General features: G+C 44.4%; 1 long non-coding RNA gene across 2 annotated transcripts in view; it reads left to right on the top strand.

Moving 5' to 3' along the window:
* The first annotated feature begins 717 nt into the window (after nucleotides 1–717).
* Nucleotides 718–18136, top strand: part of LOC121102506 — a 103533-nt gene continuing 86114 nt past the window's right edge. For both annotated transcript variants that reach the window (XR_005834562.1, XR_005834564.1), the window contains exons 1-2: nucleotides 718–801; nucleotides 15293–15355. This is a non-coding gene — a long non-coding RNA (uncharacterized LOC121102506). The remainder of the gene's footprint in view (nucleotides 802–15292; nucleotides 15356–18136) is intronic.

Consider the following 18136-nt stretch of genomic DNA (forward strand, 5'->3'; position numbering starts at 1 on the left):
TTCTTTCGCAAGAGCAACGTGTTCCTCTTTCAATAGTTAGAAAGAAATGAATCAAGACATCGGTCAGGCAGGACAAACCTGCCAGTTGCTCTGATTCCTTCGGACCCAGCACATCCCCATCCACCTAGGCGATGCGGACACCACCTGCAGCAGCCCTGTAAAATCCACGCAAAGAGCGCTCCCTTTGCCAAGGGCGGGAGGGCGGTGACGGGGCGGAAGGAGTGCCAGCTTTTCGGATCTCGACTCTCACCTGGGGAGGGAGCAATTAAAGTTTTCATAACCTCAAGCAAATGAATGATGCAAATTTGTAACATCGTTTGGAAGTGCATTTATTTAAACTTCTTTTCCCTCTAAGTAGTTTTGCGACTGTTGTACGGTAAATTCTCGGTTTGTTTCAGCACATTCATCGTCTTGCCTGCAGGGACCCTACAAGGGGAACAAACTGATTTTCCCAAGCAAATAGCAAAACACAGCTTTCCACTCTGACTTTCCCAGGTCCACCTCTCTCCGCCCCTTCTAGCACCTGGGACCTTCTGAGGATGTCCCACTCCTCCCTTGGGCGGGGCCAACACCGAGGAACCCGGATTCTCACCCCTCCCCCAAGACCCCGTACCTCCAGCCCCCGCCGGCTCCGGGGAATAGGAGGAGACGCCGACGCTGGGGGGAGGGGCTGCGGCCTACCCGGGCCTAGAGGGTGATGCTTTACGGCAGAGGTGGGCGGGGGTCGCGGTCAGACCGTCTGCCCCCGCGTGAGCGCCGGAGCTCACCTGGTCTTTCCCGCCCGCCCGCGGCCTCTGTTAGGTGAGTCCCTTGGCCTTTGTCTTTTTGCCTTTCCTTCCTTTCTCGGACGGGGGGGGACCCGGGGCTGGCGGTCGGGTTTGGGCGGCCCTTCCGGGCCCGAGGAGTTCCCTGTCCCTCAGCGTGTGGGCAGCCTGTGCCCGGCATGCGACCTAGGCCAGCGGTGCCTGCAGCCCGGCCGGCTTGGAGGGACAGGCGGGGGTGGCCGAGGCGGGGCGAGGTCCGGCGTTTGGGCGACGTCGGTCGGGCGTTGAGCGCCGGGATTGTACCGCCGCCCAAGTTCTAAGTTCTGTGCCCTGGCGCGAGTAGGGGGCGAGCCTCGTCGTAGCGCCCCTGGGGCCTCCCCGGCCGGTGGGCCTGGAGCGTTTCGCTGTGGCTGCGGGTGGGCCCGCGGATTCCTGGATTCCTTCTCCGCTCTCTCCCCAGCCCTTCCTCCGCATTTGCGTGGCCGCGGGAGGTTCCGCTTGGTCGGTTTGGACGGAGGGCTCCTTGCAATGTATCCCAAGAGCAGTAACGTTTCGTGTAAAGAAACATGTTGCTTCTAGGGCCTGAGGGAAAAATAAGTGTCCTTCTCGGCCGTGTTGGGCTCAATCCTCTATTCATTTCGGACAAACTTTCTTGAAAATGTTGCAGGAAAACCAATGCGAGTGACTGGCCTAGGAAACTACTCAGTCCTATAAATTGTTTATTTAAATCAGAGAGGGAGACAAACCTCCCTCACCTTACCACGTGATATAAATTTTAAAAATAAAAATAAAGAAATAGTTTATTTAAATGAAACCATTGGATTCACATAATAGGTTGCAAGAGAATATGAGGAGATGTCAGTCACGTTATTTTAAGTGGACTGATGGGACTGGTGAGACCAGGGTTAATTTTCGCAACTCGTTTGTGCTCCTGATTTGTATCTTAGCAGGGGGGGCTAAATTTGAAGAGGTGGAGTGACCTCACTGAAGAGATCCAGCCTCTTTTTTTAATTTAAATTCTGTTTCATTGACATATACTGTATTATTAATTCAGAGGTAGAATGTAGTGATTCATCCGTTGCGTAAACACCCAGTGCTCATTCCATCAAGTGCCCTCCTTAATGCCTATCACCCAGTTACCCCATCCCCCCACCCATCTCCCCTCCAAGCAACCCTTAGTTTGTTTCCTAGAGTTAAAAGTCTCTTAACGGTTTGCCTCTTTCTCAATTTTCATCTTATTTTATTTTTCATTGCCTCCTATGTTCATCTGTTTTGTTTCTTAAATTCCACGTATGAGTGAAGTCATATGATATTTGTCCTTCTCTAATTTTGCTTAGCACAATGCCCTCTAGTTCCATTCATTTCGTTAGAAATGACAAGACTTCATTCTTTTTATGGCTGAGTAATATTCCATTGTGTGTGTGCGCCACATCTTTATTCATCTGTCGATATACATGTGGGCTCTTTCCATATTTTAGCTATTGTGGACATTGCTGCTATAAACATTGGGGTGCACATGCCCCTTCGAATCACTATGTTTGTATCCTTTGGGTGAATACCTAGTAGTGCAGTTGCTGGGTTGTAGGGTAGTTCCATTTTTAACTTTTTGAGGCACCTCCATACTGTTTTCCAGAGTGGCTGCACCAGTTTGCATTCTTACCAGCAGCAGTGTAAGAAGGTTCCCTTTTCTCTTCATCCTCACCATTTGTTGTTTCCTGTGTTGTTCATTTTAGCCATTCTGACAGATGTGAAGTGATATCTCATTGTAGTTTTGATTTTTATTTTCCTGATGCTGAGTGATGTTGAGCATTTTCTCACGTATCTGTTGGCCATTTGTAGGTTGTCATTGGAGAAATGCCTGTTCATGTCTTCTGCCTATTTCTTGACTTGGATTTTTGCTCTTTTGGGTGTTGAGTTTGATAAGTTCTTTATAGATGTTGGATACTAGCCCTTTATCTGATAAGACATTTGCAAATATCTTCTCCCATTTATCTGATAAGACATTTGCAAATATCTTCTCCCATTCTGTCAGTTGTCTTTTGGTTTTGTTGACTGTTTCCTTTGCTGTGCGAAAGCTTTTTATCTTGAAGTCCCAGTAGTTTATTTTTGCTTTTGTTTCCCTTGCCTTTGGAGTCGTGTCTAGCAAGAATTTGCTGCAGCCGAAGTCGAAGAGGTTACTGCCTGTGTTTTCTTCCAGGATTTTGATGGATTTTTGTCTCACATTTAGGTCTTTCATCCATTTTGAGTTTATTTTTGTGTGTGGTGTAGGAAAGTGGTCTAGTTTCATTCCTCTGCATGTGGCTGTCCAGTTTTCTCAACACAATTTGTTGGAGAGACTGTCTTTTTTCCATTGGATATTCTTTCCTGCTTTGTCAAAGATTACTTGACCATAGAATTGAGGGTCCATTTCTGGGTTCTCTATTCTGTTTGACTGATCTATGTGTCTGTTTTTGTGCCAGTACCATACTGTCTTGATTACAGGTTTGTAATACAGCTTGACGTCCAGAATTGTGATGCCTCCAGCTTTGGTTTTCTTTTTTAACATTCCTTTCGCTATTCAGGGTCTTTTCTGGTTCCATACATATTTTAGGATTGTTTGTTCCAACTCTGTGAAAAATGTTGATGGTATTTTGATAGGAATTGCATTGAATGTGTAGATTGCTTTGGGTAACATTGACATTTTAACAATATTTGTTCTTCTGATCCATGAGCATGGAATGTCTTTCCATTTCTTTGTGTCTTCCCCAATTTCTTTCGTAAGTGTTCTATAGTTTTCAGAGTACAGATCCTTTCCCTCTTTGGTTAGGTATCTTACGGGTTTTGGTGCAATTGTAAATGGGATCGATTCCTTGATTTCTCTTTCTGCTGCCTCATTGTTGGTGTATAGAAATGCAACTGACTTCTGTGTGTTGATTTTATATCCTGTGACTTTGCTGAATTCCTGTATTAGTTTTAGCAATTTTTGCGTGAAATCCAGCCTCTTGTATTCCTTTGTGTTTAAAACTTTTTTTTTAAAGATTTTATTTATTTATTCGACAGAGATAGAGACAGACAGCGAGAGAGGGAACACAAGCAGGGGGAGTGGGAGAGGAAGAAGCAGGCTCCTAGCAGAGGAGCCTGATGTGGGGCTCTATCCCAGAATGCTGGGATCACACCCTGAGCCGAAGGCAGACGCTTAAGGACTGCGCCACCCAGGTGCCCCTGTGTTTAAAACTTTTAAGAGCTTGCTATTAGTTCTACAGCCTTACTGTATTTCACTCATTAATTGGTTCCTACTCTGTAGCATCCCACAAGTCCATTCTGTCCACGTTTAATTATTTATGACAAATGTCACACCTTGTTCAGTCCCTAGTGAAATGTGGGAAACAAGGTAGGTTATATAATTATATTTATAGAAATCAACAAAGGATAAAAGTTTACTTTATACACATGTATTTGTGTGTCACATGCCTATCCAGATACACATGTCCTTTTGCCCATTCATGAATAAAAAAATGCTGGTGGAAGGACCATGCTGTTGATAATGTTTACTCCGAGGCGGTGGAATTTTGATGAGACTCTTTCAGACCATATTTTAACCACATCTCTATTCTTTTTAAAAACAAAATAGGAATTTAAATTATGATTTTTAAACACAAGTATTCGGGAAAGTTGATGGTTATCAAACAGCACAGATGTTATGAAGTTTTGACCTTTAATTATTTCCACATATGCATTTAACCAACCCCCCAAATTTTCGGGGGCTTTCCCCAAGCGATGGGATTACTGGTGGTTTATATTTTCATCTTTTTACAGTTTTCTGTGCAATAGGAGGATCCGAAAGAAACAAGCTTTTTAAAGAAGCAGTTTCAGGTTATCAAAGATAATGAAGGCTAGTGGCAATACAGGTTTCCCCTGCTATCACAAATTAAAGAACATTCCTGTGAAACCTATCCTAAGCTGAAATGGCATAAAGCCAAGAGTATCCCATGCTTTCTGAAAATTTGACAGTTCACGTTATGCCACATCGCTTTTAAGAAAATCCAATAGGGGCACCTGGGTGGCACAGCGGTTAAGCGTGTGCCTTCGGCTCAGGGCGTGATCCCGGCGTTATGGGATCGAGCCCCACGTCAGGCTCCTCCGCTATGAGCCTGCTTCTTCCTCTCCCACTCCCCCTGCTTGTGTTCCCTCTCTCTCTGGCTGTCTCTATCTCTGTCAAATAAATAAATAAATAAATAAAATCTTTAAAAAAAAAAAAAAAAGAAAGTCCGATAGTAGTTTTTGCTAACTGAAGGAAATCCGAGGATTGTCGCTTTCTCAAGGAAAGCTGTGACCATACTAATGTTGGTCTTTCATAAAAGTGAAGTGGTGTAACTCAAACTTTTGGGAAGCAGGGGATACTTGAAATACAGAATTATGTATGAAGTAAAAAATTAGATATAGACAAAAAGTCAAGAAGGAAGGAAAACACATTTATACTGGATATTTCTGGATGCCAGTGTGTGCTTGTGTTTCTTGTTACTGATACTGAGGCAAATGTTTGGTCTTATTTCCACTTTTTAACACCTCATGTTAAGTTCTGCAAAGAAGATTTGATGGCATGAGATAGCAATTGAAATGTAAGGGTTAGGGCTTTTCACATGAGGGACTTTAAGTATTCAAAGAGATTGGCTCCACACCTTGTGTGAAAACATCAGCCTGTGAAATGGCTTTACTCTCTGCGTGTGTAGAACAAATCCTTGCAAGAAAATAGTAAGTGATGACTTGAGACGCCTTAAGATGAGTCAGATTCGGTGTGCCTAGGTGGCGCAGTGGGTTAAGCATTCAACTCTTGGTTTCGGTTCAGGTCATGGTCTCTGGGTCCTGGAATCGAGCCCTATGTCAGGCTCCATGCTTAGTGCAGAGTCTGCTTGAGATTCTTTCTCCCTCTCCCCCTCATGTTCTCTCTCTCTAAAATAAATCTTTTTTTTTTAAGATGAGCCAGATTCAACATAAGGCAAGAAATAGTTAATACGTAAAAATTTAATATAATAAACTGGTAATACAGGTCCCTCAGAGGGGCAGGTCACAAGTAGAAACCCTTGATGTGTAAGAAATTGTACAGCAGTGCAATTTTTGTTTAGATTTTCCTTATGAGTTGGTAGGGAACCTTTTTCAGGGTACTTTTGTCTTTCTCTGTGTACTGTTAATACCTTTAGTATTCGGTGGTACCAAAATTATTTCTAAAGCTTCCTCTATGTTTTAGTAAGACTGGTGTGAGTTGAAAATATTTTTTCCTATTTATCATTGCTTTTCTGACTTTGATTACAAGATGTTTTTTTAATATGGTGAATTTTGTCTGTTCATATGTATCCATGTTTTCTCTGATGGATTTTGAGTCAAAGGTCAAAGGGCTTTCCCCTCCTGCACACTTACAGTAGAATCAGCCCGTGCTTTCTTTTAGTAGTTGCATGATTCTGTTCATTGCACATTTAATTCTTGGGTCCATGTAGAGTTTATCCTGGCTTATTGCATGAAGTGTAGAACCAAGAATCTTTTCTAGATGGGTACCCCTTTGTCCTAAATCTGTCTTTACCTCCACTGATTTGGGAGGCTACCTTTTGTAGGCTAAACTGTTTGTTTTTTAATATTTTATTTATTTATTTGAGAGAGAGAGAGACTGTGCAAAGTGGGGGTGGGGGGGGCAGAGGGCCAAGCAGCCTCCCCGCCCAGCGTAGAGCCTGATGCGGGCTCGATCCCAGGACCCTGAGATCATGACCTAAGCCGAAGTCAGATGCTTAATTGACTGAGCCACCCAGGTGCCTCTGTATGCTAAATTCTTGTATGTCTTCGGGTCTTTTTTTTTTAGTTGAAGTGTTGTTGACATACGATATTTAGTTTCAGGTTGGGGTGCCCTGGCTGGCTCAGTCAGAAAAGCATGCAACTCTTGATCTTGGAGTTGTGAGTTTGAACCCCACATTGAGTGTAGAGATTACTAAAAATAAATACACTTAAGCAATGGTTTCAGGTGTATAACAGCCATTCAGTTATATACATTATGAAATGCTCACCGCAATAAGTGTAGTTACTGTCACCATACAAAGTTACTACAATATTATTGACTGTATACCCTATGCTGTACTTTTCATCCCCATAACTTATTTCATAACTGGAAGTTTTTACTTGTTAATTCCCTTCACCTATTTCACCCACTACCCCACCCTCCTCCCCTCTGGCAACCACCCATTTGTCATCTATGTTTCTGAGAATGCTTGTTTGTTTTGTTTTTAGATTCCACATGTAAGTGAAATCATATGGTATTTGTCTTTCTCTGTCTCACTTCACTTAGCTGATACCCTCTGAGTCCATCTGTGTTGTCGTGAATGGCAAGATTTCATTCTTTTTGTGGTGAGTAATATTCCTCTGTGTGTGTACACACACACACACACACACCACATTTTTATCCATTGATCTATCAGTGGACACTTGGGTTGCTCCCATATCTTGGATATTTTAAGTAAAGCTGCAGTAAACATAGGGTGCATATATTTTTCTGAATTAGTGCTTTTGTTCTCCTCAGGTAAATACTCAGTAGTAGAATTATTGGATTGTATGGTATTTCTGTCTTTAAATATTTGAGGAACCTCCATATTTTCCATAGTGACTGCACTAATTTACATTCCCATCAGTAATGCATGAGGGTTCCTCTTTTTCCACATCCTCACCAACACTTGTTATTTCTTGTCTTTTTGATACTAGCCATTCTCACTGGTGTGAGGTGATATCTCATTGTAGTTTTGATTGGCATTTCTTTGATGTTAGGTGATGTTGAGCATCTTTTCATATGTCTGATAGCCATCTGTATGTCTTTGGAAAAAATACCTGTTTGGGTCCTCTGGCCGTTTTTTAATAGGATCGTTTTTTGTTATTGAGTTGTATGAGTTCTTCATATATTTTGGGTATTAACCCCTTATTGGATATATGATTAGCAAATATCTTCTCCCATTCAGTAGGTTGCTTTTTTGTTTTGTTGATGGTCTCCTTTGCTGTGCATAACCTTTTTAGTTTGCCATTGTCCCAGTTGTTTATTTTTGCTTTTGTTGCCCTTGCCTTGGGATACAGATCCAGAAAAATATTGCCCAGGCTGATGTCTTAAGAGTTTACTGCCTCTGTGTGTGTGTGTGTGTGTGTGTGTGTGTGTGTGTTTTAGAGGATTTATGGTTTCAATTCTTACATTTAGGTCTTTAATCCATTTTGGGTTTATTTTTGTGTGTGATGTAAGAGAGTGGCCCATTTTGGTGTCTCTTCTTGGTCTTTGTTTTCTATATATATGGTAGAGCTAGTCATCCTCCCACATGGTTTCTTTATCAAAACTCTCCTGATCTTCCTGTTTATTTTGTTGTCCCTTGTGAATAATGGAAAACAACAACAAGGCCTTCTAAAGCCTTATGGATTTTTCTTGGGATTAGAATAGATTGATTAAGTAACTGATGATGAATTAACATATTCAAGAGGTAGAATCTTTTATTCAAGAATATAATACATCTTTACTGTGGCTTAAGTGTGCTTTTCTGTCTTTCAGGACACTTTAACATTTACCTCTTGTAAGTTTTTCATGCTTTTGTTAGATTATTCCTAGGCATATAATCTTTAATTGTTTGCAATTTAATTGTTGGTAAAATTGTTAGTAATAATCCCTTTATTCTGCTAAGTAATAGGATATTTGTCCATGGAATTGGGCTGAAAAAAAAATTGATAGAGTCTTTGATTATTAAGAATTTTGTTAACCCTCTAGATGTCAGCGAAGGATATAAATATTTTCCGTATTGGTTCCTACCAACCCTAGGAAAGGTGAAAAAAATTTAAAGCATAGCCTCTGAGTGTTGGATTTTTCAGCACTGGGTGGGTAAAAGTTGGGTAAAATGTTACAAATCAATTTCTCTGAAATATTTTGTTTTCTCTCTTACCTGCAGTGTTGCAACAGAATTCAAATGTTACCACTATTTTTTTTTAACATCTCATTGGAGGGTGCTGAAACCCTTGCATTTCTCCTTCTTTAACACATTTGCTGAAATTCTAAAGATTTTAAAAGTTAATGTTATGCGGGAAAGATGCTGACCGAGACCTTATTTGCTGAGCACAAGCCAACATCCTGACCCACACAGTCTCATGTGGTCTCTACCCCAATACTGTGAGCATGGTGGTCTCAGTATACCCTTTTGACAAGGGTTCAATGCTGACGTGACGATAGAGTAAACCTCCCACTTGAGGTCCCAGATATCTTTCCAAACAAGAGGATCTTGGTAATCTAACTGGAAGCCAAGGAGAGCAGGCTGGCTCGACCATTGCAGATAAGACGTGTGGGCAATAGACATTAATCCAGTGACTCTAGAAGATGATATAGATCTCAGTTGATTAATTTGAAAAGGGCATAGACACTCTAGTGTACCTAATAAGGTGGGCTAAGTTTAGAGTACTGTGGATCCTGTAAACCAGAATTTAAGAGGACTAAAATAAAACCCTAAATATTATGTTGCCTTTTCTTTTCAAGGCCTAGTTAAACATGATATACAGTGACTCCCTTCAAACTATGGAATACACAATACTAGTCATGTTCTTTAGGGTTGTCTATTCCTATTTGTGTTTTGATTGTCCGTAGGCCCTTATTTGCTGATGAGAGCTAAACTAAAATGTTTGAAAATTGGAGAATCTTGGGGTGCCTGGGTGGCTCAGTCGTTGAGCATCTGCCTTCAGCTCAGGGCGTGATCCCAGGTCCCTGGGATCGAGCCCCGCATAGGGCTCCATGCTCCGCTGGAAGCCTGCTTCTTCCTCTCCCACTTCCCCTGCTTGTGTTCCCTCTCTCACTGGCTGTCAAATAAATAAATAAAATCTTTAAAAAAAAAAAAGAAGAAAGAAAATTGGAGAATCTGGTTCAAAGCATGGCATGGAAGGGGGCTTTCTAAACCTGATTAAAATCCAAGAATCCATGAAGCTTTAGATTGATCGTTTCGACTCCATGTCAGTGTAAACCTACTTTAGCCGAGGAGACACAAGGAATGGAGGCAGACGTTTGCATATTTATCATGATATTTTACTTTTTGTACTGACCTCAATGAAAAAGACTAGCCAGTTCTGTTAGAACTGGGACATCTAATACTGGGCAGGATGCATTTAAGTATGAGCCTCTTGGAAAACCATTTGGCAACATTGATCCAAAAATTGAAAGTACATGAGAATTTTGGTTCATTCTGTTGCTTCTCTGAAAATGCAGAGGAGAATTATATTCACATATAAATGAGCAGAGGAGTGTGTCCAAGAGAGCGTCTTTCCCCCGGGAATTGTAGAGTTGAGAAGTAGAAAGGGACCAAAAGGACCCTCTAGAAGTCAATAATGGGATGTCCTGATATTCAGCCATGGGAGGGAGTATACACTGCCTGCCACAGGAAGAATGAGATGGTGGTCCTTGTGGGCCTGAGTCCTTGGGAGAAGTTTGTCCTCTTTTGAGGGGAAACAAGCAGGAAGGTTCCTGAAGGGTTGAAGTTTGATGAGTCTCCTTCAGTATGAAACCAGAAAGAAATATCCAAGTCGATATGCGTACACCTCTGTCAGTGCACACGTAGACTGAAGTCGAAACAGACGTTTTACCTTCCACCTAAACAGTTGTTTGCTGTCAAGCATGGGACAATCTTTTGAGGATGAAAAGGATAACATAAGATTGTGACTTGCTTTTTCTTTGGATATTTGTGGCATGCAGTGGAGGCTCTGTAGAATTTTGCTTGATTTTCTCAATTGATTTAAAAGATTTCTAATGGCCTTCAGTCACATCGGGCCTCTGGAGCAATACATTAATGTGTAGATCAAGAGGAAAAAAAAAATCCAAAACACAAAACATGATTTGTCTGGATATTCCCAGTCAGAACAGTGTGGGGGGCAGCTGGGGAATTGGGATGTGGATGCACCAGCGGAATGCATCTCCTCCTGATTACATTGTCTTCCGACACTTTTACCTGGCCAGTGTGTTCCTTCAGTACATGATGGAGATTATTCTCCCTTGGATCTGCCAGTCATGAAAAAGTGGATTCTAGAGGTGTACCTGACATCAGGTAAGGTCTTCATCATATAGCATGTGCTGATTGCTCAGAAACAAGACCAAATGCTTGTGCCTTCATATGAAATGCTTCACAGTGAAATGTGCAAATTCTCACACGCATCCAGAAATCATGTGTTTTTCATTAAAAACCTTCTTGTGGGAAGCATTGGGGGAATGAATAGAGGCCAGATACAAGAACAGGTGTCTTTAGAATACCATGTAGTTCCACTTTTGACCAATATATAATAATCCATATCCAAAAACTATAAACAATCCTGTAACATAAACTAGTTTAACAGGATTATTGTATTGCAACTAGAGATTTACCTTACTTGAGCTCCCCTGGTGCCTGTGGACCAACTCTCTTTGTATCAAGCTACATGAGACCTCATGGTCAGGTTGTTTCTGGAGGGGATGGCAAATGTGGAGTGCTAAAGAAATAGCCAGGGATACTTTCAGAGCCCCTGCTAGGATGCCTAGATGAGGAGTCATTGCTTTTGTGTCCCGAAGGCAGGCTAGGATTCTACAGAGACCAGGCCTTGCAGGATGGAGTGCCAGATTTTGAAGCCTTTGCCCCTTTTCCCTAAATGGCCAAGATGGTGAGCCACCTTGTGTTAGCCACACTGAACATAGGTTGGCGGTTTTTTTTCCTTAGGAAAGGGTGGAGGGAGAGGGCTTGGGGGTGGAGGGGCATATTGGCATTTCTGGTGCAGTACTGCCACCAAGAGGAAATACTTTGCAAATCCCACCAACCGTGCACCATCACTTCCTGGGGGAGGAGTGACGAGGGTGAAGGGTGAGGCAAGGACAGTGTGTCCCTAGGAGGTCAGGAGACCCACTAGGCAGGAGCTAAGCATGACCCAAGACCAAATTGGGTCGGGGAAGCTCCAGAGACTGGCACTGTGATAAGGATCATGGTCTAGGAGACTGGTGGGTCTGGCACAGGAAACCAAGGCTTGGCAACCTAGTGGTGGATGTGTCTGGGCAGGAATAGAAGGAGCCCCAGCCAGGAGGCTGTAGGCTTTTGGCCATGTGCCCCTTCCCCTTGGAGGAAGAGCAGTTTTGGCCTGGACAGACCAGGGCCCTGAAAGCCTCTCTTGGGCAGGGTAAGGCCCAGCCAGACACCACTGTGGGCACTGGAGTGGTGCTGCCATTGGCAGTCCTAGAGACAGGACAATGACCTTCCTCTGTCCAACTCAGAGATGAGATGTGGAGCCTGGCTACCCTGTGCTAAAGGGTTGAGGCCCAGTGAAAGCAAGCATGAAGAGTCCAGAAGGGACCAGCCCACACCAGAAAAAGGAGCCTTTGCCTGCGTTAAAGAATCTGATCAACAACTGTGGTCTCATTTGCTGGGGTCTCTAGGATCTAGGACTTCCAGACCCATCTTTGGCTTAGAGCAGTGCAGATTCTCTAGCCAATAATTTGCGGCCTTTAGCATTCTTGGCCACCTTTCCCAAGAATCCCTGAGAGTCACTTCAGTGATGAGAAGGAATAGCCTTGGCTTCCATTCACCCTTGGATCTCCAAGGTCTCAACCCCATGCTTGCCCCCAAAGCTGGGGAATCAAGAGGTCTGAAGATGGTGCTTAAAGCTCACAGCTGTTGGGTTGAGAGACACCCTCCTCCCCCATGTCCACCACAAATCAAGCATGTCTCTCAAAGACAGGAACAAGGCACATACTCCTGGGCACCCAGCAATTCATGTTAGACTTCTGCTGTTCTGATAGCCTACTCCTGGAAGAACCTCTGGGGTAGCTCATGCTCTTTGTCTAGTTTTTACCTTCTGAGGAGGGTGTTCTGGGAACAAGTTTCCAGGCTCAGCTCTTCTCTCCACACACTCCTTGATTTCACCCCTCCTAGAAGGGTGTGGGAAACCCACTTTCTGCTCCTTCATTTTATACTTGTGGACTTAGGTAGGCATAGATTTTTGGGGTTGAACTTTTTGCTGAGCTCCCAGGGCCAGGTCCTGATTGACTTGGTCTAATTGGTCCCTAGACCAAGATGGTCTCAGTGTGCCCCTCTAGCCATCTACAGAACATGGACCCCATACAGGAAATCCCAGGACAGTCCCCAAACAAGAGGACCCAGATCATACACCTGAGGAATAGGGTGCTTCTGAGCTATGACGTTCCCAACAAGTAGTGCAGACAACAGACCTGGATCCCTTTTCACTCTGGAGGGTGATGTCCATCTCAGTATACTGATCTTGTCCTGTTTCATCCTGTATCTACACCCTCTGTCATGTGGGGCAAGTAGGGTTTTCTGGGATATTTTGGGGCCTGAAACCCAGATTCTCCTTGTAGAGGGAGCCAAGGTAAACAAAACACAGTTCTAACTCAAACCTGCAGTGTATCTGCATTACTCTTCCTTGTCTGTGTCTAGTACCAAATAATCAGGAAGTTTTCCATCCTGTCTGCAAGATGCTGCCGCCCCCAGGGGTGGCAGCTGAGCTTGGGGCCTCTAGTCCTGGGTTCCCTATGGCCCTGAGACCCCAGAGACCTCATGGCTGAGCTTGTTCCTGCACCAAGGGCAAGGATCCACAGGCCAGATGCCCTGGAGTTGGAGCTTCAACTTCTGGTTCTGTAACATGGCGGCTGCCGAGGCCACACCCCCACAGCCTGGGAGGCCTGCGTCCTGGCAGCCCAGTGCTGCTTGATGGTCAAGTCTGTCTCTATCCACCCTGTGTCCTTTCCCCACTGATTCTGGGGGTGTTCTGGGTCTGGCCCAGAATCTTGTGGGTGCCCCAATCCCACCCTTTGTCCCTCACAGGCCTTCCTCCGCAGAAGACAGGAAGGTGCTGCAGGCTTTGCTCAAAAAGTATCCGCGTGATGGCGCTGTTGCTCCAGAAATGCCATGCATGCTCATTTGTGAGGTTTCTCCCTCTGCCCTTTAAGGATCAAAAAAGGGTCCTGAAGACTCTAAGGCCAACTAAGTCCCCAAATGGGGTTGACTGTACAGGGGAGTTGGGGGAAAGTGGTATCTCTTACATTTGGACTTCTTGATAGCAGTGGAAATATACCTATAATATCCAAAGGAATGCATACATCTGTGGATTCGTCCCCACATCTAAGAGTTTTAAATGTGGATATCCTGGGAACTGGGACCCTGTTTTCTCTGCACACTTTTGTATGGATACCCATATGGTTCTTTTGGGGCAGAATCCTCACTTTCTGTGGACATTGATTCCATAGCAATAACTGTCACCAGGACCTGCATTTCCTGTCTTCTTGAGTTATTGCCTCTTTTCTGTATTCATCCAGCTACTTCATTCAGCTTAAGGGCTCAGGAGTAGGCCATTAGGATTCACTTTTTCATTAATAATAGGCACATAAATATGCTTAGGTGTCATGCATGTGTATGCATATGTCTAAAATTTCCCCTCTGTATTTTTCCCCATAACTGCCTTGGAGATGCCATGTTGGATAGAAACTTTGCCCAAAGAAAAGCCCTTAGTGTTACACAGTGACTGCTCCCAAGTTGTCTCTCTGCCTTCCAACTCCCTACTTGCAGCGGGAACTACATGTAATTTTTCCTCCTGTATGCTGCAGGGATTGCATGCAAATGAAATCTAACAGACACAGAGAGCATGCTACATTCTGCTCTCTGACCCCACATGTCCTACATAGTACTTTATACATTCTTTCACATTTGGTTGCTCTCCCAGCATATAAGTCATCCTGGCTGCCTGGTAAATGTCCTGGCCTGCTCGATCCTCTCCATTTCTTTTCTCATAGCTGCCCAGTGTAAGGTACCCTCATCTTTGCCAGGGGGCTAGAGCAGAGGTTATTATACTTGTCCCTTCTCTTCAGACACTGGGTTTCTCTTTTCTTCTTCTCTCCTTCCTTCTTCAACCAGCATATTGAGTCATGGTTACTGAAGTGTGGGCGTGTGTGACCAGGAGACTTTCTCTTATATCAGCATTGACGCAGAAGAAAGAAGCTGGTAAATTGTAACTTGCCACATCCTTAAGAGAAAATGTCCACATCCCTGGAAAGTCAATGTGGTGGATCTCAGTGCAGCCAGAGAGGAGATACCTGGTATCCCTTTGAGTCAAATGAGTTGCTGCTCAGTAGAGGGTCTGTTTGTTACTCCATTCTGGAGGAGGATGCAGGCCTGTCAAGATACCCATCGATATCCCTCCATAGTCATGCAGGTCCAGAACTGAGGGGGAAAGTTATGAGTATAAATGCCAAGGTGATGGCTATGGCTCAGGAAAGAGATTGTGGAGGATATCTTCAATTTTCACCCAGTGCATTCTGTATGAGCTGCTTTTTGACACCCCTGAGTGACAATCCGTGCAGTTTTTGAAGGATGAGTGAAGTTGATGTACACACCCTGCCGTATTCAGAAATTTTGATTGACCCCAGAGGTGGTAGGAATAGTAACCAGAAACACTCGAGGTTGCTTGAGTGGGATGTACACAACATCCTGTTACCGAGTTCTGTGGTGGTCCCATACTGAATGAGGTCTCTCCTGTTGCAGGGGAGACAGAGTGAAAGGAAAGAAAGAGAAATGAAAACGAAGAAGCCAGTGCTGGTGTTCTGGGTGAGTGAGTGCTCTTTGTTCTCTTCTTTTTCCTTTTTTAAGAGAGTTTATTTTACCATAGGAAAAACACAGTGATTGTGCTATTTCAGCAAGGCTCTAGAAGGAGAGACTCCCCAGGCAGGTTCCTGACACCAAGACACTTGGGTACTGTACCACAGTTTCAGCCATGGTAGGAAAGGCTCTCAAGTCAGTTCCTGATTGTGGAACAGGAAAAGGAGATGCATGCATGAGCATCTAGATCATCTCTGTGTATTACTTACAGCGATCCAGATGAGGAATTTAAGGTGTCTTGCCGAACCAGGGAGAGTGGGAACGGATTGGGCCTCAGTCTGATTTGGGCCCCAGTCCCTGTGAAGCCAGCTACTAGAGAACAGAACATTTGGCTCCACCCTTCACTCATGGGAGGCAGCAGTCCCAGCGCCATGTGGGGAGAGGTTACTGGAGACCTTTTCAGGAGAGCCAGGCCTGTAATGCCTGTTGCCATCGTTACTTTGAGTGAGTCCCTCCATACCTGTTCTTTCCATCATCTCCCGATCGCTCTTGGGTCTAGCTCGCTGCATCGTGGCCTCCTGCCAGATCAGGGAAGACTTGGGAACAAACACTTGCTAGAATATTAAGAGGGTACATGTGCTTGGGGGTATGGGGTTTGGGGGAGCATATTAGGACAGCCAAATACAGATCTCTCCATGAGCTCCAATTTTCTCTCTTGAAAAACCAGGGAACTTGAAAAGCATGAAGTCTTCAGGAGGGGTACTCCTCCATTCCTCCAGATGAAAGTGTTGCGTGAAGGTATGACCAGAGACCAGACAATGTTTTCTTCTTACTCATGTGCCTTTATACAAATGCCATGAGGATGACACTTGTTACTGTAGCTCAAAATAATTGAAGGCAGGTGGGCTAGGGACTTTGTAGCACCATGCTTAGGTAGGGTTGGACGCTAGTCTGGTCAAGGTTCCTGCCTTAGCAAAGGGCAGAGGCAGGGTCCAAGCAGCAAGGGCAAGGGGCCAATCCTGTGGCAGCCCTGCTTTCAAAAGAAGCTTGTTGGGCAATCCTATGAGCCTTTCACAGTAAATCCTGGACAGAGCTGTGTGTCCAGGTCAAGTTCTTGTTCTAGGTTCTAGGCAGGAGGAAAGATGCCACCTGCGGGCAAAAGGAGCATTGAGCCGTGGCACCCCACACCTTCCCCATATCCCTTTCTGTACAATACCCAAGGGACAGGGAAAGTATATGCTCCCTAATAACTGCCATATACGGGAGAAAGAGGTAATGGGAACCTTGGGTGTGATTCACTGTGCAACTCCTGTCCTGTTGGAAGTGACAAAAATTAGGAGTCTCTCAAGAGTTGAGGTTTGGGGGTGCCTGGGTGGCTCAGTCGTTAAGTGTCTGCCTTCGGCTCAGGGCGTGATCCCAGCGTTCTGGGATCGAGCCCCACATCAGGCTCCTCCGCTAGGAGCCTGCTTCTTCTTCTCCCACTCCCCCTGCCTGTGTTCCCTCTCTAGCTGGCTGTCTTTCTCTGTCAAAAAAAAAAAAAGTTGAGGTTTGGAGTTGAGACTCCAAAATTAGGAGTCTCTCAAGAGCAGTGGGTGGATTAGTCGGTTGGGTGTTTGACTCTTGATATTGGCTTGGGTCATGATCTCAGAGGCTCAGTGGGGAATGTGCTTAAGATTTTCTGTCTCCCGCTCCCTGCCCCTCACTACTTGCATGCATGCGCTCATTCTCTCTCTCTCCAAATAAATAAATAACATCTTTAAAAAAAAAAGTTGAGGTTCGAGGAGTCCCATGGAACATAAAGCCATATGAAACGCATAGAACACTGTGACTGTGCACACACAGACTACCATGGGGACAGACAGAATGCCCCTGACATGGACACACATTTCTCCTTGAGCATGGGTCTGCAAGAACTCCACTCACTCCTGGGCGTTCCTTAGGTATTGCTTTGTGCAAATCACTGTAATTGACAGTGTTACCAACACCTACAGTATGACAATTTCAGATAGAGAAAGAGTTAAATTGCAAAATCAGAAAATACAGAAAAAGAACAGAAGACAATCTCATTGCCATTTCTTTTCGAAACAGAGCATATGGTGAAGTACAGTGCTCCTGGACTTAGACATGTAATTGTCTTCGAGTCCTCTGTGTCCTGTCCATATCTCATCTCATTAGGAGACAGGTCCTTCAGACAATGTGTACCTCAGAAGTGGCAACTCCCCCCGTCTCTTTGTCTATGAGCAGATGAACCCCTAGGAAGCCACGTAATATCACTGGCATGTCTCCACACCTATTCCCAGGTTGACCACAGTGAAACAAATAGCATCTTCAGGAGCTAAAAAACAATAAGGTAAAAACTAAGTAAGTCCCCCATAGCCTACCCACACCCAGGTGTTTACCATACCTGATAAGAATATGAGACAATCACAGATTGACCCAAATCCAGGCATGAGATGGCTTCCATCTCACAAGTGGGACACACCAACCATTCACACTTGTCCTGTGTGCCACCATTGACACTTAAACCAAGGGAACCAAACGATACACAGTCTGGACACTAAAAAACATCTTTCATCTAACCACAGGAGATATACCTTCTATTTCAAACCAGAACAAATGCCCAGTGGTTTCCACACACGTTCTAAATGGAGCCCAGAGGCCACAAGATCAGGCAAAGGTCTCCAAAGGACATGAGGATGCCATGGTCAGGATGTGCACACAGAAAACGTGGAGTCTCTGGAAACAAAACCAGACCAGAGTGTACCCTGAGGAGTGCTGCAGAGCTGCGCA

Source organism: Ursus maritimus, assembly GCF_017311325.1.
Source record: "Ursus maritimus isolate PB19 chromosome X unlocalized genomic scaffold, ASM1731132v1 scaffold_X1, whole genome shotgun sequence".
Lineage (NCBI taxonomy): Eukaryota > Metazoa > Chordata > Mammalia > Carnivora > Ursidae > Ursus > Ursus maritimus.